At 39.8% G+C, this 25,072-nt stretch overlaps 1 protein-coding gene across 3 annotated transcripts in view; it reads right to left on the bottom strand.

Moving 5' to 3' along the window:
* Nucleotides 1-25,072, bottom strand: part of CNTN1 (contactin 1) — a 244,928-nt gene that overhangs the window by 127,971 nt on the left and 91,885 nt on the right. The window contains exon 3 of one of the 3 annotated variants that reach the window (XM_071733631.1): nucleotides 15,547-15,654. The exons of 1 other annotated variant lie outside the window; for it this stretch is intronic. The gene's annotated coding sequence lies outside the window, so the exon portion shown is untranslated. Of the gene's footprint in view, nucleotides 1-13,802; nucleotides 14,212-15,546; nucleotides 15,655-25,072 lie in introns of those variants that run through there. One more of the 3 variants, XM_071733632.1, reaches the window with a different exon arrangement.

Below are 25,072 nucleotides of genomic sequence, written 5' to 3' on the forward strand. Positions count from 1 at the left end.
TGTAAATCAAACGAAATCTTTTTTACCAGGATGCTGGAAGTCATTTCCTCAGCTAAGCACCTACTCCTTCTGAATTTCAAATCTATTCCACCTACAGTCAGTTGTTTTAGTACTTAGATTTTGAAAAGGAGAAAAAAAATTATGATTTTTCAGTCTTCTGAGTATCAAAGAATCACAGATGTATTTCAGTTTTGAATGAAGACCACAGGTAAAAATATTTGTGTTAAGGACAATGAGGAATGCCTGTACGGCCCTAATAGTGTCCTAGCAGCTCACGTTTGACTCAGTGTCAGGTGTAACTCATAGCTCATGTTTTTGTAAACCTGAGTCCTTAAAAGTAGCTTTAAAATTCACCTGTAGTCTTTCAAATAGAAATTGCTTGTGTTTGAACATGTTGTGCTTCTACATATCCATTTGGAGTTGATTGGAATTAGCTTGCCAGCATTTTTCACTGCTTGGTCACATTTAATTTAACTTAGGGAGTTCAGACACTAATTTTAGAGGCAAGTGTCTTGCTTCTTTTAGTTGCAAACGATAGTCTCAGGTACACCATTCCAACCTCTAAGGGTCTAAAGGTGACGCAGCAAATTCATTAACAGTTATCTCAGAGACACCCATCACTGCAAGGCTTCAATTTTCCATTTAACACTTCCAGTCCATCAATTTTCTAATTCCTCATCTTGTACTTCACTGCATGGTATTTGCAATGTTGTTAGATTTTTGTGCAACAGAAAACGGATCTTTAACTTCGGGATAATTCATTTAAGTTCTGTAACATTTTCTAACTCCCCAGAGTTTTAGTATCAAGAATCTGCATAGATTAAGAGCAATTTATAATTCATCTAGGCTGCAATTTTGGGTATAATATACTGATGCACTATATATATTGAAATCACAGGGGAAAATGCCCACATCTGAACATCTATTTGCATACAGTCGTGTGAGGCTCTGCAGTTTTGGGATGCAGCACCACTGGTTTTGAGCCTAAGGAACCTCTGCAGGCTCCAGGATGGAAGAGGAGTGAGAGCCTCAGGTACAATGAGCACAAACCAGGCACAGAGTCCATCCTGACTGCATGGCCAGGGATGCTGCTGTGCCATTTTGTGATGTGTGGTGGAAGACAAGCTCTACATACTTAATGTCTGAGCACCAACTAATATTTATTTGTAGAAAACAGATGGGTTGGAGGAGGTTCCAAATCCCTGAAGCTCTTTTTTTGGCTTGCTCCTGCAGCTGGACTCCAATGTTTTCATTTGGTTTGAAATAAACTCCTCTTTGCTTCTGCTTCTTTTTTTGTTTTGTTTTCATACTCTGCTTGTGACTCTGCACATGTGCAGTGTCTGCTGTATAGATGAGTCCTCTCCAGTGGATTTGCTCAAGTAAGGCAACCTGCAATCGACCTATGACAATATTTACAAATTAGTAGTCCAAGAAGATTTTTTTTAAATGGCACTTTCAATGCTACATTATATTCTGTTTTATAATAGGGCTTGCTACGAAAATCTTTTTTTTTTTTTTTTTTTTTTTAATCCATCACTTGAAATGCAACAAAAAAGGTTTGGTGTTTTGGTTTTATTTTGGTTTTTTTGGTTTGGTTTGGTTTTGTTTTGGTTTTGGGTTTTTTTTTTTGGGTTTTTTTTATTATGGTCTCAAATTTAGCTGATGTAGTTAAAACACTTCTGTAAACTGCTCCAATTTGCGTAACAAAATAATTCAACCCCTAATTATTGTACTCCTACATCTCAAGAGGTTTATATAGCTCTTGGAGCTTCTTTAAAAAGGCCTTATCAATCTGAGAACACTGATTAAAAAGTAAGATACAAAACTAAGGCAAAATCCCTAAACAACTCATATATGCACATGTATACAGATACACACACACTCCAGTATCACAAGTCTAGAAGATTAATATAAAGCTAAAAAGAGTTCTTCATTTTCTGATTCTGGTTCATTGCTTATTTATTATTTGAAGCCTGATAATATATTAGTTTAATTATAATGAATTAATATATCTATTAATATTTAATTATGTATAAATGTTACCACAAAAAAGCCTTTCTGACCACTGCAATTTAGGGCTGCTAGAATTAGCATAAAAAAGGACAGGTTTAAAAATAAATGTATGCCAAAAAAAGTATTATTTTAATTTTCAGGGGTTTTCCTGTGTTTTTTTAAAAAATGAAATGCAGAATAAATTCCATATATATGCTGTTATTTACTCCCTAATCTCACTTTTAGCCCCTTCAACTTCTCACAGTCCAGGTTTTCCTTTCTCTGATTCAAGAAAACATGAAATTGGGTCACCTCCCCCTCATATTCTTAATCTCCTACTCCACGTAAATTCTAATAAAAAGTAGCTCAAAGCTGAAAAGGAATTCCATTTCTTTCTTATTATCTTTCATAGGCTTCACCTGCTTGTACCAAAAATGATGCTTGCCACTGCAGCCATGACACAGTGCATCATTCCTGTGCTTGGCTATGCCAGCAGTCTTGATAACCTGAGAAATTATACTGAAGGGTTATGCTCATCTTATTGATAAAGATTGGATTCTCATCCTGCAGAAAAACAATCAAAAGTTTTCCTGCTGTAAGGTTTCCCACCCCACTCCCATTTTATACCTGCCTTGCTAAGGCCACTAGACCTGAGTTAACTCTGTATAACTCTGTAAAACTGACTTTTTTCTGAAAAAGGCTAAGCAGGAAAATCAGATTTTTTAGAAAAAAAAACGTCTAGCCTCACTATACAAACTGTTCAATCAAAGCCTGACTTCCTTGAGTTTAAGGACTGATCTAAGGTGCTGCTTGAATAAACCGGGCACCAGGAGAGGACACCACTTTATTCACGTTGGACAGAAATCTTTACAGTGTTGAGGCTAGCAAATGTAAATGGAAAAATAAAAAAGCCAGTACTGTGCTGCTTCTGTACAAACAAGATGGCCTTACATTCTTAGTTCTGAAGGAATGGAGCAAGAGTGACTTTATCTTAGACTTAGAAGCCTCCAGATGAATCTGTAGTCCAGAGGACTTTAATTCTTTTCTGGCTCAAAGGCCAGAGTGCACTTTCTGGTACCATCTGTGCTGGAGCACAGAACTGGGACAAAACCAAATACCACAGAGAGGGGTCCATCAAATGGGGGGTTGCCTGCTTGTCGTTAAGTGTGCTTGATGAGCTTTCAGAGCAATGATCCACTGAGTAGGTTCACACTGATATATGCCTAACACCAGTCACCGGAACCTTGAGTATCCCATGAGATATTTTACTGACATTTACTCAGATCAAACCTGACAAATGCTCAAGTTGATGCCACTGTCATGAGGACATTTTGCTGATCTGTAATTACCAGGGTATGTTATACCACATGCTTTCCCATCAACCTTGTTTCAGGAGAGCAACAAACAAAAGCCAGAATTGATCCTGCTTGTGCTTTAGAATAAATGACTCTGCAAGACCTAAGAGCTGTAAGGATGAAATACAAGGGCAAGAAGAGGTGATAGTTTTATAATCACATAAAGATGGGACAGAAAGGTCACTTACAACTTCAATGAAGTTTTAAGGCTGTGTGATCCCCAATAAGTAGCCTAGTAGGTTCTCATGGACCTATAGAAGGGGCAAGGGTAGAAGGGCATCAAAAGGACGCAGAGTAAGTCTTTGTCACCAGACTTGCCATCCTGCACTAAACTGCACTAAAAAATCACCCGTGAGAGCACCTGTGTGGATACTGCAAAGCCACAGAAGAACCTGAGGACAATACTATGTCTGAGAGACAAGACAGAAGGAAAGAGTTGGTTTGATGTCTGGGCATGATGTCTTTTCCTGTCTCTGGTATAATATATAGTGGTGGTGATAGTATAGTGATGGAAAAGCAGAAAAATTTCTACACCTGGGCATATCATAAAAGGCAATTAAATGTGTACAAGCACTTAATGAGAACGGGGATGGTTGCTAGAAATCAGCTTCACAGTTAACTCACACAAAAAGCATTTTATTCAGGGGTTATTTTTAGAAAAATAGATTGGTTTGTCTGGAATTAATTCTATAGCCATCAAGGGAGGAGGATTCTGGAGCAACGTTCCAAAGGAGTGGGAGCAAACAACCATTCTTAAAAATGGAGGTTATTTTGAAAGAAGTTAAAGAACATAATGCTTTCTGACAGCAGGAGGCCTTTCCTTATCCCACAATCACCTGTTTTTAAATGAACCTATTTTTAAAAAAGCACTAGAAGAGACCATGTTCAAAGAAATTAATTCAAAAGTATGCAAGAAACAATTTGAATACAGAAGTGTTTTATGTTTCTGGGCTTTGATTACCTTAAGCCCTTATATGGGCACCCACTGCTTTCCAAATCACTGCATCAAAGTCCATCCCTACCTACTATTTGAATAATTACATGGAGGTGTTCAACTTTAGATTAAGATCAGCTTGTCATGCATCAAAAGTTTGAGAGGTCTAAGGAAATTATTCATGTTGTAATGAAACGTAAAGCCATTAGTCTTCAAATAATTGTAATGAAAGTTTAACCACAAGAATCTGACTGTGCCTTCCCACAGTAAAACTGGCAAATGGGGAACAGAGGACACAGGCAAGTCTGCAAGGTTCACCTCTGGGTCTTTTTGTGGAGAATCATGGTGTGTGGAGGGACCTGCCCAGGAATCATAGAATTGGCTGGGTTGGAAGGGACCTCAGAGATCATCAAGTCCAACCCTTGATCCACTACCACTGCAGTTACCAGACCATGGCACTGAGTGCCACATCCAGTCTCTTTTTAAATATCTCCAGGGATGGAGAATCTACCACTTCCCGGGGCAGCCCATTCCAATGTCTGATCACCCTCTCAGTAAAGAAATTCTTTCTAATGTTCAACCTAAACCTCCCCTGGCACAACTTGAGACCGTACCCTCTTGTGTTGCTGAGAGTTGCCTGGGAAAAGAGACCAACCCCCCCCTGGCTACAACCTCCTTTCAGGGAGTTGTAGAGAGTGATGAGGTCTCCCCTGAGCCTCCTCTTCTCCAGGCTGAACAGCCCCAGCTCCCTCAGCCTCTCCTCATAGGATCTGTGCTCGAGTCCTTTCACCAGCCTGGTTGCCCTCCTTTGGACCTGCTCCAGGACCTCGATATCCTTCCTAAACTGAGGGGTCCACAACTGGACACAGGACTCGAGGTGTGGCCTCACCAGTGCTGAGTACAGGGAAGCAGCCAAACGAGTACAGCTATGCATCAACATGGATTTCTCTGTTAAGTCCTCCTCAGGGCTGGTCTCCTGCTTCTCCATCCTGCCTGCACAGCCCATCTGCAGCCACCAGACATTTCTAGCATATATTAATAAGGTACAGACATAAAGAAATATTATCTTGGAAAAAAATCCCAGAAAATTTAGCATAATAGAGATTACCTGTTGATTTAAAAGAAATAGAAAGGTATTAACATACTTAGCTTCAGCTGAATATTTGGGCTTGCTTTCTCAATGGACTGGTGCAATATAAAGTAGATGGACACAGGCAATCTTTTGGAACTTCTTCTAAGGAACTAATTTATCTTAACTATAGAAGGTGTGTAGGACAACCTAACACGACATCAGAAGATTTATCTAAGTGATGTACTAGGCCACTGTAAAGTAGTTAAGCAATGGCTCATGAGCAGGACTTGTTATTTAATTGATCTGTAGCTATCCCTTTTCCAGAAAGTACCTTTGGAGCTGAGAAAAGAACAATATTTGCAGTTGACCACTTCTCAGACAAAACAAAACCAGAAAATTTTCAGTGGTTTTTGGGTTTTTTTTTCTTTCCTCTGGACCCCTTAGACAACCATAATTTTACCTTCAATATCTTAATTTTTTTTAAATTAAAACCTATATTTACAATCTAAATAAAATTTTAAAATTAAGTCCTGGAAAAGTGGATGTCTAAGCATAGCTTATAACTCACACCCTTCACCTTTTGAGGGGAGAGAAGGAACAAAAGATAATTGCTTGCTGGGTGTGAAATTAGCCCAGGTTTTATTAACTGTACATAAGAAGTAATGAACAACACAAATTGTGATTCTCATGGTATAAAATCTTGATGTCCAGCATTTTATTCTCAGCCACATCATAAATAATTTATGAAAACCAACAGAATATACTATTTTTAAGTAGGATGATGAACATTGCATGGATGCTGCATATAGCAAGACTATTTTCTACAGAAACCAGCATGGAAAACCTTAACACTACTCATATAGTTCTGAACTGAATTTACACCTAATTATCAGAGTTAATAATGTTACAACTAAAAATTTAAGTTATATAAGCCTCAATTATGCACATTTCTACCAGGCTAAGAAAGAAAATAAACATGGCAAATACACAAATGGACAACACATAGACATTGACTTCTCTTTTTATTTTGCTCTGGATTCAGATATAGCTGTATTATAAATAGGCAGGATAAGTAATTCTATAATTCATTACAAGATGCAAACTAGAACTAGGAAAACAAAGTCACCTGCAAAGCCTCTGTACTCACAGCAGAGATAAAATAACAGAAAAAACTCTTAAAAGAGTCACCTTGGAAAGTACTGAGGAACAGCATTCATCTTCACCATGGGGAACAAAGAGGAAGCACATTACAGCATCCAAGACACACTGTGGTAGTTAAGAGAATGAAGTTTGTCTGGGAAAGCACATATTTCTGTTTTTAAATTCCTTTATTCTCATATTTTCCCTATTTGCTGAACTTTTGACACAATTGTCTAAACTCCCATTGGGCTGAAAACAAGAATGTATTACAAGTGCAGAGAGGAGTGTCACGAAAACACTTTTATGAGCATTTGAAGAGATAAACCAGTTTAAAAAAAGATTAAACAAATTCCCAGTGGACATGCTGATCAGCAGCTATTAGACACCAACACTGCTCTGGATCAGGGATTCTCTGAGCAGCTGAGAGCTGAAATGTGGAGGCAGAGCAGGGGAAACATTTGTTGTTAGTGAATGATCAAGGCAGGATGCTGGACTAGGTCTGGTCCACTATGGCCTTCCTTATGTCACCCAACAACTCTGCACCACATCCATTTTCACCCAAATTATCACGTAAAATGGGCCAGTCCTGGGCATCTCATAAAGGTACAAATGCTCTGCAGGCAGCATGACAGCAAAGTAACCTGGTGTTACCAGTACTCTGAGTACTACTTTCTCTGCATGCTTACTTTGAGTTAGTCCTTGGAAAAGGTTCTTTAATAACAAAAGCCCACAAGAAAAAAAAAAAAAAGAAAAAAAAAAAGCATCATGGCCTGAATAGCTACAATGCCACTAATGGACTTCTGATTACTGTAGCCCAGGCAGATCTTTCTCAGATAACAGCTAAAGGACAGTCATATTTTATGCCAGATGGTATTCAGCTCTCTGGACTCTACTTCTTTAATGTGTTAGCTCGTTAGTGATTACATTTTGGGTGAAAATGGATGTTGTCTAGTTTATTTTTAAATGTGTCCCAAGTGGAGATTCAGAGGAGCAGGTGTTGGGGGGGGGAGGGGAAGAAAGGTGTTTCCATCTCATTAGTATGTAATGCTTGATACAGCTTCATTGTAGCTCTCGAAGTGTATGCAAGCATTATACTTTCCCATACAAGCTTCTGTGTGTCTGTTCCAATTTGTAGTGGTTTATTTCATCTGCATCCCTGTGTGAACACACGTCCATTTATTTTATAGAGCATGCAACGACTAAAAGGATTTTTCATTACTTATAAAACCACAGCAAACTGAGGATTAAAAAAACCAAACAAACCAAGAAATCCCAGAAAGGCAAACCCCCAAATGATGAAGGTGATCCTGCACTGTAATTCTAATAAATGACAGAAGGTACAAATCCTCTGAAAAAAATATCACCTATGCCAGGGATAGTAACCTCCTGATTTGGGGCTGCAATCTTGGATCGTGGAGTAACCCAGAAAGTCCTGAGGGGTCTGGCTGGATCCCAGCAGCCTGTGATCACCTGCATATGGACACCTCTACTGCCCAGAGCCTCCACAGCACCACACATGGCAGCTTGTTCTGCTGCCAGCCACACACACCACTGCCACAACTCTCATCTCTACACTCTGAGAACAACCATGCAGGTTAAAACCATGGTTAAAAACCTCCCGACAGTGCCTCAGAGAAACCAGGCAGGATGCTGTATGTAACCTCCCCAGATAACCCTCTTCTTCCAGAACTTTGGGATCTGAGGGCTTCTCACATCAGAGGCAGCAGCTTTGTGCCTAATAGTCTTTGGTGGATTGCTCCTCTGAAAATTTATCTCATCACTTTCTAAGCCCATATAAGAACATTTTTCACCTATACACCCTGTAGCAATAACACCAAGTTTAACTATTGTTTACATGAAAAATACATTCTTTTGTTTATTCTGAACCTTGTTATTACAGAACAAGGGAGTTTGTATGAAATAATTGCTAGAGCCAATGACAGTGATTCCTATTTATTTTGCATGCCCTTTGTTCCCCTCATTTGTATTTAGGTATCTCTTACCAAGCCTAAAGACACTATACATCTATTTCATATGTTTTCAAGTGTTACATAGTACACTTTTAAAAAAAGCAAAAAAACCAGCCCTCCCTCCCCCCCCCAAAAAAAACAAACCACCAAACCAAAAAAACCCAACAACCTCTTGCTGTTTGTATTTCTTGTACTGTCACATCAGGCTGTCTCTTCTCAGCAATACCAAAGAACTAATCAGACCAGGTAAGAACATCTGAAATACAGAAAATGCTACTCCATGAATCAAGTACACATTTCTTTTTGGTGCTTGCTATAAGGAAGCTGATTAACACTAAAATATGCAAAAAGCACAATGAGAATGATTTGCTCTATATGGATAGAATTCAGGAGGAAATTTCTACAGTGAACAAAAGCCAGAAACTTAGTCAACTAGACAATGCAGCTACTCAAACCCACCCAAACTACACTATTATTATAAGGTGTATTTTTTTGCAAAACGTACATTTACACATATTCTGCTGTTATCAGTGTTAGACCAAATCAGGGAAGCAAATATGGGGGGCTTAATGCAAATACAGCTGGAAAAGGCTGAATTTCATGCATTGCATTCAGCAGTCAGCTGCTATTTTTGAGGCAGTTCCTGCCCCACCTCTGAAGGTTCAGCTGACACCCTGCTCACAGAACTAGGGCAAATCTTGGCATGGAAAGAAAAAAGTATCCTCTTGGCAAGCAGGTCTAGTCATGGAGTACTCCCGGTGGAGAAGATTGTTCTATTTTCTTGCTTTTGTAGAATCATGAGAGGACACGTAAGCCTCCACAGAAAAACTTTTTTTACATGGATTTCTGTATAAATTAACCAATCTCCAGTTGAAGCTGTATTATGAGTTGCAGCCACTTGTGCCACTGCCATCAAGTTGAAGACACACCCATTTTAGAAGAATTTGCCTGAAGTGCTGTGGTTCTGCCTTTATTGACAGTGATACACAACAGAATCCTTTCAGCTCCTTCCCAACAAAATGAGAAACTGGTATCTTCTCCTGTATTTAGTGAGTTAACCAATAAGCTACAGTTTCATGTAATACACAAGAGGTGAAAAACCCTTGGGAAGCCAGAAATAGACTGAATGATAAATCCCTCTTTCTAGATTTTTCCATGCTTCTTATCTCAAAAATCATGAAGATAAAATACACAGGAGAGTGTCATACATCATTGGTGTCAAATTATTAAGTAATTAACTTGTCTGATGGGAAAGCTATCAGTAGGTTTGAGAGTAGCTCTGCAGACTAGAAGAAAGGGAAAAGAGGAGGGGTTAACACTCTTATTTGGTTCTTTCAAGCGTCTAACAAGAGGATGAAATACTGAAGCTCAAGGGCTGAAATTTCCCTGAGAAAGAAGGGATGAAGTACCACTACCCCAGTGATAACTCTTGGGGTGTTTTGTGAGCTGAGGTTTCTTATCACTATGTGACTCCTGGAGTAGGGGAGAAGAGAAGAGCAAGCAGCCTCTGGGACTAGGACTTGAGAGAGGAAGAAGGGAGAGAAACTCAGCAGAAACTGAACTGTTGCTTTTTCTTGGTGACTTAGCTCTGCTGGAGCCTATTTCCATGCCCATGGCAGGCCATGCCAGCAGGTGAAATGTCATCTACTACATCTCCTAGAGCTTAACTAGTAAAGGTGATGTAAAATGGGTGGGAAAATCAGGAGTTCACATATTTGCATAAACGCTTTGTTCCAAGGTGCTCTGGCAATGCACATATTTACCCACACGGATTTCTCTAACACTAGCAGCATGCATGTCCTCTTTTCCTTCTTCAGACACTTTTCAACTGCAGGCTTCAAATCAGGTATGGGAACAGCGAGGAAAGAAAAGAAAAAACAGGTTTGGATTTCTGAGGTAGAGGCCATTCTTACTTCCATTACAGCACTTGTTTCTGGTGGAGACAAAGCCTTGGAACTTAATCAGTGAAAGCATTATTTTTTTCCAGAACAGTAGTGAAACTATGTAACTGCTTCAAGCCAAGTATGAAATCAGTGCTGAAACAAAGGACAGAAGTAATTCTACAAATGCAGCTATGACTTAATGCAATGCTACATCATAAATTTATTAATAGGAATTGCTGAGCTCTTACATTAGGAGAAAATATTCAGGAACCTGAAACACAAATTTGGAACTTGATGTATGCGGACACAACTCTGTGACATTGCAAACAAATGCAGAATGATAAAAACTTAAGTACATTAGTTATGAATACAGTGACTCATGAGTTCAAATAATTTGCTCTTCTCCCTTTTTTTCTATGAAGTGTTTCAGGAGAGAAAAAAAAAAGACGTCCTAGAAAGCCAGCTGGGCAATTAGTTGAGTCCGAAGATATAAAAAACATTTACAGCTATGAAATCCTGGGTATCCCCCACCAAGAACATTTTAAAAGGGTGCAGACCTCAAAACTTAAATAAAGAGCATGTTTAGGAAGAGGTCAGTTCTGACCCTACTATGAAAGGCAACGTACTTTGGTCTCTAAAAACAGCTGAACCTCCCTCACAGGGAGTAAGCTAGAATTTGGTACAGGTTACTGAAATTTGTTAAGCACTTTGTCATGATCATCATTCCCATCCCCTTCAAAGAAGACTTCAGGGTGGGAGATCACTTGCTGGGCTGAAGAGGGAAGAACACTGTGGTCAGGTCATGTTCCAGCACCCAGAGGGGAAACCATCCTAAAAGGTTTGTATATTTCTGTGTTGTTATAGTAATATATTCTCCCTGCTGCATACACTAAACCTTGACAAACAGATTTTGCTGTCTACGACTGTTTTACTTTCTTGCCACACAGGTCCTCCAGTTAAAATGCCCCTTGTGCATCAGTGCTGCAGGAGGTAGTAGAATATCTGTACTGAATCTATGCTTCAAGACACTAAACCCATTTCTAAATTAAGGAATGAGATGTAGTTCAAAAACCTCAGCTGAAAAATTCTAAATAGTTTCACTGACCTACATTAATCATTTAATTTATAGCTGCCAGCACAAAACGCAGGTGAATAATTATTCTTATAAAGTAATCTTTGGTGTGCCAGCCCTTTTTTTAGTAAAAATGCTACTAAAAAAGCATCACTAACACATCAGCTCATCTTCCCAGCTTCTCCTAAGAGATTAAAGACCTTGTTTCCAACATTCTGAAATATTAACGTAGTGTGAATAATGCCATCAGCAAATGGTAAGAAGGGGTTCCAGTTCTCTTGCTGCTCAGTTAAGTTTTTGGCTTTAAAAATGAGTGATGTTTAACAGAACTCACCTGCATTTTCCTTCAGTGTTATTTACAGGGAAATGCTAACAGAAGGAAAACGTGGCTATTCTTAGTTACTGCTGAGAAATTGGAGCTCAGGGAACAGATTTGCTGAGTAAGCAGGTATTACATACAGGCACACACACACTGACATATTTTTCTGTCAATAAGCACTGATGAAGTATTCATAGGTTACTTGCTTAAAACAATTCTATGCAATTACCAATTTTTAACTGTCTGAAGATGTATTCAATCAGTCATAAACAATCTGATAATTCTCAGTGATCTGTTCTCTGCCACAGTAGGAAATAAATAAAACAATTGTAATGGTGTATAACACAGCAAGTTACAGGAAAAGCCATTTTTTACTGTGTCATTAATAATTTAGAAGCATGCTTCGGTTAGCAAAAATATGCACCTAAGTTTTCTTTATTTCTAATCTACTATTTAGCCACTTTTGGAGCAATCCTAAACGCATGATCATTTCAGATGCATTAATTCCTCTTATTAATTCTTCCTTCTCTTACCAACAACAAATTAAAACCAATATAGACCAGAAATATTTCCTTTTATATATTATAAAGGTATAAGTCATGCATGACAATGCCACTTTACTGCAACAGGCAGTGAGAATTTATTTGTGACCAATTGAGTTCACATGATACCTTAGCATCAGCTCTTGAAGCTTCTGATTTTCTTAAGTATTGTCACCCCTTCAGTTATTAACTGCAACAAATAGATCTGCACTGCAGCCCAGAAAAAGAACAAAATCCATCAGATCTGGTAGTAGGCATCAACTATCTGATTGCAAATGTATTTAATACAGGTTTCCATAATTAAGTCCAAGTTGGTTGAAATCTGCAAAGTACTAATTTGAGAAAACCAAGTACTCTAATTGAATCTTGGGCATTATAATGAGAACATGAAAGAGAATATTCCAACAGGTTATTAATGGAGACTTCTGTCTACATTAAGCTGCTTTTTTTCTGAACAATATCCTTTATGAATAAGATGTCTGCAAGATCTTCCCTTCTTACCCTTTTCTTTGTATGGTACCCTGCATTATTTCTTGGTATTTTAGATTGTATAATTACTCAGTTAATGGAGGAGATATGGGAGAAAAAGAACAAGAACAAATTCTGCATTTCCTCTAATTAACTGTAAATAGTTGCTGGGCTGCCTTTGTTTTCCTGCCTTTTTATTCAAGCTTTTATTTCTGTTGCGACTAAAATATTTATATATGCTCCTCTGAAAATCTCAGCCAAAAAGACTAAAGATCACAGTCTCTAGTGAATTTCAATGGACACCGGATACCTCTCTCAAATGTCTTAGAAAATCCCAGCCATTAATTCTTAGAGAAAATTAGTATTTCCACTTGTTACCATTTATTAGTACATGTTCCATCAGTAAATACAGGTAATTTAAGTACCTTAGTATCAACAGGGGGAAAAAAAGGGGAGATGTTGTTACAAGATTAATATTCATCCTTGTCACTGTGAGTGTCACTGTGATGCTTTTTATTTACGACAGTCAAACATGTACATAATGTTTATTCACTGACATATCTGGAAATAATAACAAGGCACTGAAACTGCTGAGCCATATTCCAGTAAACCACATATGCTCTGAATTCAGTTTTGAATGTCCAAGCCTTAACTATATATATGTGTCATTCTCACCAAAAATAGGTTTCCATTATTTTACTTAGTTTCTGTGATAGACACAGTAAGACAATCCTTAATAACGCAGATGAGAGGAGTTCAGGAAAGTTTGGGGTTTTTCTCTTGTTATTTATCCTCCTTTGTATCTGGTTTTGTGGTTGAAAGTCTGCTCGGTCTGCAAATGATACACCTCAGGTGATAATTCATGGCAGGAGCACAGCAAATGTAATAAATCCTCCAAGACAAAGGAGGAATGACTGGCACATTTGCAAGCAGCCAGCTCGCACGCACATCTTCCTTGTTACTACTGCGTGAAGCTCTTCACTGCTGTCAATGTCATCCCCCCCCCCGGGATCCCAGCCTGGAGTTCACACACCCAGAAGTGTGTCTGCACTCACCACAAGATGCAGCGTTTGCCAGGGAGGATTTTTAACGTCTGTCTCCCTTCCCTCTGAATGTTCCTCTTCCCTGTATCTGTATTTTTCTTCCCCGGGCTTCATCTCGCTGCAATAGCTGATGTGGCTACAGCCAGGGGGCCAGCGAGCACCTCCCAGACCTCTCTGTGACTCAGCATCCAGCAGGCCTTCGGGATCCCAGACAACAGCACTGCCTCTCCCCACCAGCGGGATATATTCCTTAGCCCCAGGACACAGGAAGCTTCCCCCAGCAGGGGAAGAAAGGGCGATGGAAGGACCCACCCCTGGGCAAGAGCAGGCGGGCTGCGGGATGCCGAGGCGGGAGAGCATCGCCCGAGGCGCGGGGCTGCGCAGCGATCCCGCCCGGAACGGCGCCTTCGGGAATGCCGCTTCAGCCTGAGGATTGCTTGGAGTTTCCTTAATCGAGCAAAATTAACAACGCCTCATCCCTGCTACGGCACCTTGCCAGCTTGCCAGTTGTAATTAACACCCAAACACGCACTGATCACGCACCGAAGCGGGGGTCTGTACGAGTTTCTGTGGCACAAGGACTCCTAACCGGACCATCAGGTATAATTAAATGCAAATGAAAAATAGCAGGGCAAACTTAAAATAAAAAGGCATTTTACCAAGGAATGGTAGCACAAGGAACTCTTGTTGTGCCTGCCTGTGATACTTTCTGGCTGTACCTGGCTCCTTCAAACAGCGAACAGCTTTCAGGTTTACTCACCCAGCTATTTCTCCGTACTCTGACAATGTCTCTTTGAAAGTATGGGTACAGCTTCAAGTAACTGACCACAGAAACTCAAGTATTTGTACTGTATTTTCCAAAACACAGCATTTCCCAAAATATTAAAATTTACAAATGCACAAAATTTTAATTATACAAAAATTTATTTATTGTGTTAAATAATTCAATAAACAAGAATAATGCAATTTCTCTTGTCTTCAAAGGTAGTATTTTCACTGCACATTTGTACATTGTTTAAAAATTCCTAAATTGCCAAATATCCAAATGAAAAGTGTATGGATGCTTTTAAAATATTATTTCTCTTTTTTCTTGTTTTTTTTTTTTTTTAAATTTATTTCCAGCAAATTACATAATTAAAATAGCTGTCTTTTTATGTAAAAACCCCATAGTTTCCTGAAGGACAAAAGGGACAGGTTTCTCTCCTCAATGAATGACAGCACAGACTTTTATCCAAGATGTAACAGTTTCATCGTCTTAGTTATTTACCGGACAAGTCAAGCAATAGATTCTGGGACTTGTTTGTCTGACACACATTTTACTGTAGCTTCCAAATGTTAGAGAAAATATACAGATAGAGGGGGAAAAAAAAAGTCAATGAAATTTCATTGTCATTTTTCAGTGAGGATCTCTAATGAAACAGATCACGCTATTATTTTGATTACTTTGATGAATGTCCTGCCCCTCCCCACAATGCAGTCATCTATAGCAGATAAAAACTGATCAGAAATGCATTCTCTTGAACAAGCTGCAGGGCTCAGAAAGTATAACAGTATTTATTCACAGCAATATTTACACCATTCTCTTAAAACAACCCAGCTAGTAGGATCTGTGCAGCCATATCCACCCGAGAATCCTTACTCTGCATTCCAACGCAGATCTCTGAGTCAATGTAACCACACTGCATCATCATAACCCTGCCTCAGCATATTCCTTCTTCTTCACTCAAATACACAAATAAAAAATACCCCTTTTTACCTTAGAGGGTGAATTCCTTCTTGTCCTTTTGTTCATAGCAACTACTCCAAGTTTGTATCTTTGAAAATTACAAGGCTGGTTGCACCAATAAACTTCACCGATCCTCTCCTGCGGCAGAAAGCAAATTAAAAAAAAAAAAGACTTCAAGCTGTGACCTCAGAGCAAAGCACAGCCGTTAGCATCCCTCAGCCAACCATCGGCAGAAAGCAGGTTAGACAGCAGGAAAACTGCCTCTCTACATGGCTGAAACACTTTCAAATCAAGCATTCTGTGCTGTAAACTCAGGGATTTATATCTTCTTAAATAGGCCGTCCCACTCAATGCTGCTTGTGTGCATGAAAATATGAAGCATTTCACTGCAGTCACTTTATGCACGAAACTACCCCAGTCATCTTTACAATCTCTGTCACTCTGCTCTGAGACTGAAGAATGAATACAGCATGCATAATTCATGCATTAAAATCTTCTGTGCACTTCCTGCAGCAACTGTTACATCCAGTAATGGGATATTGATCAGATCAACTCTAAAACAATCGGGGCTGGGCAATTGGTTTGCTGCAACAAACAATATTCCATCCAAAACGGGATGCAGACACAGGCTTCCTCCCTGCAGCACTCAAGCCTAACTCCAACATACATGGCCTGGCATTTACATATTGCAGAGTGTTTAATTTGTACTCTGCATTTCTGTGACCTTCGAAAAACACTGCATTATCTGAGCCTTTTATTTGAAGTCTGTATTTTCTGCAGGCTGTTTCTACTTTAACTCTTACACAGCATGAGTATGCTTTTCTAACTCCATGTTCAAAGCACATGAACACTCAAAAGCAAAGTGCAGCTGTAAGAGCTTTCTGCCCCCACAATACATTCTTTGCCCCATATACACCAACCCCTTCTTTGTACCAGTGGGTTAAACCACTCACACTTGAAATCTTTTATTACAATGCATATATTGTAGTCAATATGAATAGGGATGCACATATGTGTCATTTTTGTCTAGCACAAGTCACACAATTTGTATCTGTCAGATCAATTAAAGCATGTCCCAAAGTTGCTACTTCTTCCCCCAGATCTGAACATCTTCCAGCCTCTTCAGCACACTCACTTTTCTTGCACACCTATCACTTAAACAAGCCTCACACACAGTTTACCAACCCTGTTTTCAGTCCCTGTCTCCAGCAGCCTCTGAGCAACCCCACCCTTTACTATGTTCTTCCCTCTCCTCACACAGCAAAACCAGGACTCCCACTGTTTCAGAATTTTAAGATGAGAGAGAGAAGACAGACAAAAGGAAATACTGGAGCCATGGCTGGGAAACATTGACATGACATTGTGAAAACTCCAAAGCAATATTTAAAAACAAATAATGAGAACCTTTTATTACCCTGCTGTTGACAAACAGCATCGTCACCTAAGTATGACTCACGCAGACCTGTAGCTTCCTGAAATAAATGCGATTATTCTTTACCCTGACTTTTTTTTTATGATCTTTTATCATAAAAATACATCATCATCAATAAAATAAAGAATTATTAATGTAGTTTATTTGAAGGGAAATTTAAGAGGCTAGTAAGACCTATGACAATTTCTTCTTAGGGTAGACAAAGGTACAATTGGCTACAACAAAAATCTTGATGGGACTGCAGCACAAATGGGGGCTCTGCATATATTGATGGAAACCTGAATCTGGGCTAAGTTGCTGACTCTCCTGCATTGTAGGCATTCAGATTCCTCCCAAGTGAGTCAATGGAAAATTGTCTGATGTCAGTAGGATTTGGCATACAGTCTGGAAACCAGAATGAATAGAGGCTTTTTCAGAGGAAAAAGGGGAAGAAGTTTTGCTCAGTCTGTCTCTCACTAAAGTGATCACCTTTCAGTATACACAGACCCTACTGTTTCCCCTTATGCTAAGGTACACCCATACGTTTCAGTGAGGTGGGAAAGGTGTCACCAAGAAATGACTGTCTACCTTTCTGGTATGTCCTCTCTCAACAGGTACAAGGGTTGTAATAAAAGAGCAGTTGATCTGTATTTTGTGATATATTGAAAGCAGCAGTTTAGGTGATCAAATTCTTCACCCATCACTATATCCTGAGTGTTGGGTCATGATCGTTTATGACAAGCATTAAACTATAAGCTACGAGCCACACCAGAAAACCTGGTGTTGTGAACTTGATGGCTTAATTAATCAGATTAGAATGGGAAGAAACCTCAGAGAGATGAGATTAATGCCCCAGGTCATACAGTCCCCATGAGCTTTCTCTGATCTTACTCTAATCAGTCATAAGTGAGAAGTTTACTGGGAAAAAAAATTTGCTCATGTAGGCACTGCAGAATAGCTCATCCTATGCTTACGATTACAGTGGACATCTGCCACTTCTTGCCATGTTGGGATTCTGCTCCAGATAAAGGTGTGTAAATGGGATAACTAACAGCACATGCCTACACACAAGGAATATGCCCATCCTCTCCCAGGAGCTTCTTAGAAGCTGTTTGGTTCTCCAGCTCCTGCCATCTATTTGAAGGTGAGTTGAATCATTTCCCTTGCCTATATTGATTGGGTTTTTGCTGATTTTGATCAGACTGCAGACATGCAGATCACATGTAGATACTGACACATAGACTGCTCAGTTTAGACATCTCCTTCTGGCCCTGCATCCACCCTGCACCTGGTCTGATGGAACGTTTCCCTGGCACAGGACAGAAGATGTGGTAATTCTGGGAATTTAGGGAAACTTCAATACCTCATGCTCTGCTCATTCAGGCTATGTTTAGAATACTACAGAGCATTTCAGTAATTGCCTAAGGATGATTTACTACATAAACACCATAACACAAGTGTCATTTTAGACAGTTCTGTCAAGACTATGAATTTTGATCATTGATTCAGAGAGAAACTAAATTTCTACATTTTATTAAGACCTAAAGGTAAATTATGTGTTGAATTCAGAGCTGATATTCCCATTTGAAATATAAAATGGAAAACATCTCTATGCAGAAGTTACTGGTACTGTAATAAATCAGTATTACATATTTCTGTAAGAAATATGAAAAAAGAAAAAATCTTAGACTATCTGCAATCTTTGGCTAGTATTTTGGAATCTGTAATCTGCCTGGTTCCTCAAAGCAAGACTAGGCACTTTGGGGAATAAACTAAGTCTTCCCTACACCAACAAACAGTCAGCACAGACAATAAAAAGATAAACTGCTGCCACTTTCTTGGGAAGGTCACAAGAATAAGAAGGGTTTCACCATTCAGATGGACAAGGTCTGGCAACTGGGCAAATCAGTGCTTTGATGAAATTACTTGTTACACAGACACGAGTCTTTGTTATAGGTGCACTTCCCTATATTGAAGTACTGCTTACAGATCCAGTCCATCAGGCACTTATCCGAAAGAAAGTTGACAATCCATTAGCCTTGTATTTTTCAGTGTTTCCTAAAATACCAGTAATGAAAAACATGAAATGAAAATACCCTACTCTCTTTGGTTTACTAGACCATTCCAACCCAGCTTGTAACATGAATGATCATATCAGGCATTTACAATCTATGTCCCTGTAGACATCAGAAGCTCACAGGCATAAACACAGATTCCTCCTTCATCATGAGTTCCAGTTCTAGCACACTACCCTTAGCCCCCCAGCCCATTACCCTTTTAAAGCAGAAACTCCAGACTTTGGAATCTGCTACCCAGTATCAAATGGGAAGGCAGTCATGGGTCTGTCAGTTACTCTCATGCAGAATACCATTTCCAGCAGACTATATTCTGAGAGCACAAAGCCATTTAATGCAGCCATTTCTTGTAGACATCTTACAAATCTTAATCTCCTTCACATTTTCCAAGAAGACAGCTCTTATTTTACCATTTATCACATCCACAATGACTGTAACCTCCTTGACTCCAGTTCTCAAATTCTCCTATTTCTGCTTCCCTTTACACATGCCTATGTTCCACCCTCCTTAGAGCCACAGCCAGCTCATAATTTCATTATTTCCTTTTGAAACTCTCATTTCCCCATACTTGTCAGCTTTAATTTTCTTCACATTCTCACTGCTTTATCCTTTCAGAAAGAAGGAAAAAAAAACCAAAAATCCACTCCCGAGTGTTTCCCTTAACCTAATTTATTTCTGCAGCCACCATCTTGCTCCTTTCCTTTAACTCTATGCAGTTTTAAAACTCCTGCATCAAGTCTCTCTCTTCCTTTCCAGATGCCCTTTACCTTTTCCATTCAAATGTAGCAAATCTCGAATTCTGCAACATTTTTAGCTATGCAGACCTTGGGAACTGGGCTCATTCTTCATTCTTCCTGAGGTGCCAGCTGCTTTTCATGGTTAGGAGACCTAAGGTTTTACTTTTAAGTTTTGTCTTTCTTTACACAGCTTTATCCCAGTCTCTCTAACTCTTGCTCTGGATGTCACACAAAGAAACAACTTCCTGCTGTCTTCTATGCTCTGTGGAAAATTATTTGGTCTTCTTTCCTCTTAAAACTTGTGTAATCTCCTCTGTAACAGCATCAACTACCATCTCCTCTTTGGATGCTGCACCTCTACTCCAAACTACTACGCTCTTTTCAAATTGGTATCTCATCCAATATTTCAGGAATCAGCTGAACTTCAACATAGCCACATTAGGGGTTGTACTACCTGCCCCCACAAATTCCTCCTGCCAGCTCCTTCCTGAATTACAATGTGCAGTGGCACCATCTAGCCCACCACATCAGACACCTGTCTGAATGCTACCTCCAACCCAGGTCATCCTCAGGTCATCAAATCCGGACCAAGTCTTGCAGAATCTTTCTGCACAATACTGCTCATATATAATCTTTTTTAGATGTACTTAGTTAATAGCCTTGCCCAGATCCTCATCATCCCAGGACTAGATTACTACAGTGTTTTTTCCTCTGGCCTGAACAAACACAGCACCTAATCAGTGCTGCTGCAAAGACCTCTGGAGCATCACTCTGACAGTGTGACCTCTTTCTTTGCAGCCCTTCATCCCTTCCTTGGTATCCCCAAGAAAAGCAGCTTCCTGCTCCCTTCTACGGGCCACTCATTGTTATTCTCACTGGGTACTGAACAGTCAAGTTACAATTAGCCTGCGAGTTACTTTTCATTAGTCCCTTGTTACATTTTCAGTTAAGCACTTCTGAGCTTCCTCCCATTACGCTCCATGCTTTGGAAGAACTCTCTGCAACACCTGCAAAGTCACTGCATTGCCCTCCTTCAAATCCTTTCTTAAATCTTGTTTGCTATGATAATTACAAAAACAAAAAACAACCAAAAAAAAAAAAAAAAAAAAAAAAAAAAGGAAAATGACAACATGTAGGCTGTTCAGGAAAGCTGAGACCACTATCTATCCTCACGGCTGATTTTCTTTCACTGTTTCTTAGCAATTCCCCATCTGTCTTTGCCTTTTGTGTTACACTTCCACTCATAATTTCTTATGAGTAATTCTTACTGGGAGAGGGACAGACATTTTATTTTCTTTGTTCAAAGGGGGCTTTGGTTGATGATTGTGGCTTTTCAGCACTACTGTAATCAACAGTACCAGGGAGCATAAGAGATGTGGACTCTAGCAGGGGTTATCTAACACAACCTGGGGAGTCAGGAGAAGAATCTGTGCCAGCCCACAGTTCCTCTGGAGGAGTCATACAAGGCTAAATAAAATCAAGGATGCCAATTCAGTCATTTAAGCTGGAAACATGTTTTTGTTTCTCTATGGACCATTTTGCTACCAATACTGAAACATGTTCCCCAACAAAACAACTGCTTGTTTTGCTTTACTGTTTAAGTCAGTGTTCTGAGCTATCAAAGATACTAAGTAATTATACAAAAATGCTTTTCCTAATCACTATTCTGAAACAATTTGAATATTTAATACATTTATATAAATTGTATGCCAGTGTAACTGTCCCTACTGAATATATTAAATTGTATTCTATTATATAGCACAGGTTTAAAATATCATTCTACATATTATACAGTTATAAAATTATATACAATATTAGACTAGCAACGTTTATTATTACAACAGACTACAGACTATACATATAACTGCTATATTTCAGGTACAAAATATTTCACATATACTGAGAAAAGTGTCACTCTGTATGTCCTATACAAGTCTAAGCCTTTCTTCTCCTGTCAGAGTCCTTAATACGAGGCAGTGTTTACTCAAAATGCCATTTGGCTTTCAAGAGCTAGCCACACATACAGAACTGGAGAGTATACTGCTTTCATATTCTCCTAGGCCTTTGGTTTCAAAGAGCAACAAAGACTGCATCCAAGATAATGCAAAAAACTTCCCTCCAAATGCTTTCCCACACTTAGAGAGTGATTTATTTCACATCACTGCTGTTCCAAAACTAGCACGAAGCGCAGCATGACTTGCTGTAGAGTATCCCTCTACAGACTGTCTGTAATCCTGACAGGAAAAATCTGTCCTTCGGGTCTTTCTTCACCTGGTTTTCTGGTCACAGCATTCTTTTTGGACCTGCAGCCCACATCCACTACCTCACTGAATGTCCTCACAGATTCTGAACTCTTGTGCTAAAGAAAAAATCTGAAATGATCTTTTCCTATAGGCTCATTACCACTGGTCTTGCACTCTACTGTGTGTGTGTTTCTTCTGTGATGTTCCTGATCTCTGGATTGATTTTTCTATCCATCATTAGTTAAGAACTCTCTTCATTCGGTTTATTGGTCCTCATTCATCACACTAACAACTTACATCACTGGATAAACAAAGCAAGCTCTTATACTTGTCCCAGTGGCAATTCCCTGTTGAGTTCCTTGGCTTTAAAGCCAGACCTTTACGATACCCTTATTCAAAGATCCACAAAAATTCAGGGAACACCACAGGAATCAACTGAATTATGTGTTTTGGTGAAAAGTGGGAGAAGCCAAATACCCATTACCAGAAGCAGAAATTCAGGGCCACTGCCTGTGCAGAGCATAGCAACAAGTTCAAGGCTGCCAGCTCCTAAAGTGTGCAGTTCTAGCCAGTTAATGTTTCCAGCTGACTGAAATGCTTTAACTACAAGCTGTTCACCACACAAACAAGAGACAAATGGCTGCATCCAAAGATCTTGCAGGGATTGCTCTGAAAAGGCTTGGATGGGAAGGGGTTGTGAGGGCAGGGGTTCAGGCAGCCTGGGGCCACGGGCAGCCCCTCACCCCCAGGACACAAACCCAAAGCCCTCAGACAAGCAGCTTGGGGCTGGGCTTGCAACAGGGGCAGCTGTGGGTCAGGATTCCCAGAGAAAGCCATTGCTGGAGGACTGGTAGGATCCTGCCAAGATGAGGCAGGGGCAGCAAAGTGCTTGCCCAGACACAAATGAAGACAGAAGCTGAAACAGCTCAGGCAAGATCCCAGGCAAGGCCAACCCTCATAGCATCTCCTGGAGTAAAGGGAGAGAAGGGTTCTCACAACTTTCCTATAAATCTGATCCCAGTTCCACTATTTCAGAGTTGGGTTAAACAGTGGGAGCTAACTCCTTGGAGGGAAAAGGAGCTGCAAAGCTTGTTGGTTCACTCACATCCACAACAAGCAGGAATGAAAAATGATAGGATTTTCCATGAAGACTGGTAGTTTGAGAGAAGGGGGAGAAAAAAGAAAAGCAATAAAAATAATTAGCTAAAATACATGTGAGGCTTGGTCTAAAGCTATGGGAACAGAAGTTATGGAAAGAGTGAAATTGAAAAGTCAACCAAAAATGACAACAACATCAGCAGAATATTGAGAGGAAGTCCACTGCAAAGGCAAGGAAAAGTGAGGGAGTGAAAAAACAGGGAGGCAGGTGTGATAAAATTGGGTGGAGGTGAACAAAAGGAGAGATGCAATGGCAGCATGGAGGTAGCTTGATATACTGAGCCAACAGGGTTGCCAAGGCTGAAGCGAGAAGCAAGGATCCAACTATCACACACACACTTTGGGTTTTTTTGCCTCCTGTTTGCAGGTGATTGTGGTGGTAATTTTTTTCTACCTCTACAATGCTCTTGACATCCCCAGAGCAAAACACGTCAGAAGTGAGAGTCTGAAATCACAGATGGTGCCAGCGTGCCAACTTGGCCCCAGTGTAGCCCAGTAATCCAGTCAACTGCAGAAACCTGGGGGACAACCTCCTCCCCATTCAGCAAGATCATATGGCTATAGATACTAACCTGGTGCCCTGAAAAAAGTGTTTCAGGTGCCAAACCACAAGACACCAACTTGCATTGCAAATTAATACTTATAATAAAGTACAAAATAGTCAGGGAGTTTTTCTCCTGATCACTTTGTAATCTGTACATTAGGATTTTTATCTGATTTGTACTCAGTCCGCAAACTGCTCAGAGAGGACTGATGTCCTTCCTGTCACACTGACGGAGGAAACGAGGGTGTCTGTTCCCATAACATCCCCCTGCACGCTAGAAGAAACACATTATTTGCTCACTTGATTTTACTTCATTCTCTGCTAGCTCTGTCATGTCACTCTGCACTTCTGAATGAAGGACATGTCAGCGTGTTCCCTGATACACAGCATGGGACAGCATTTGCCTGCATGCAAATCACAGGGAAACCGAGGTGGGAGGCCAGTATTTAATTTTCAGCCTCATGTCAAACATACTTGCCAGTCATACCACACAATGCTCTCAAATGCAGGTAAACTTAGATCAGTAGCTTGGCAGCTAAGAAGCAAAAAATGACATCAAATAAACAGAAAGAAAGCCTCCTAGGTCCCTGCCACCAACAGCCTGCTTTGTCAGTGCCAATCATCCTCTGCTACTCAGCACCCGCACACAGCCCTCTCTCCTCTTTGGCAGAGCATGGCTTTTGACTTTGTCATCTCCATTTGTTCACAGTTCTCTGAATCAACAGATGCTCCACCACACAACACACACCCTTCCTCCTATCTGACCAGCTAGAAAATAAACACACAAATACAAATGTCAAAACCAGTTCTTTTCAGCTTGCAAGCAACTCTGTTCCTCCAAATAAAAGTGAATCAGACATTCAGGTTTTCTAGGAAGGATCTTCCCCTGCAGTAAGATGAATTCTCAGATCCAAAAAGAACCATGTTCTTAATCCTCTGCTTTCTCCTTAGAAATGAGCTGTGAGAAATTACAGACTGGAAATGCACAAGTGATATAAAAGAAGCAGCTCTAAATGCGGACCACAGGTTGCAGGGAGAAGAGCCTAACAAATGATGCAAGTGGAAAGCTCTAAGTCATCAGTCAGAATTTAGTGGAAAATCAATTACATCTGTAAATTTCACCGCTGTGAGGGGAAACCTGAAACTAAGCCAAACCAAGATTGTCAGCTCCTTAAAACTGGAAATGACAAGCACTCTCTCCTTTCACTCTTATTTTCTAATCTATACCAATGTGATTGTTGTGCACGGCTTTTAGAATTATTCCGTCCTCCCCAAACTGTTACCCTGCATGCAGTTTTTTGAGTTTTCATGTCTTTTTTTTTTCTTTTTTTTTCTTTATTTTCTTGGTTTTTCTTTTTTTCAGAAAAAGGCAGATTTCACCAACACAT

The sequence above is a fragment of the Heliangelus exortis genome, chromosome 1, assembly GCF_036169615.1.
Source record: "Heliangelus exortis chromosome 1, bHelExo1.hap1, whole genome shotgun sequence".
NCBI classification, from domain to species: Eukaryota; Metazoa; Chordata; class Aves; order Apodiformes; family Trochilidae; genus Heliangelus; species Heliangelus exortis.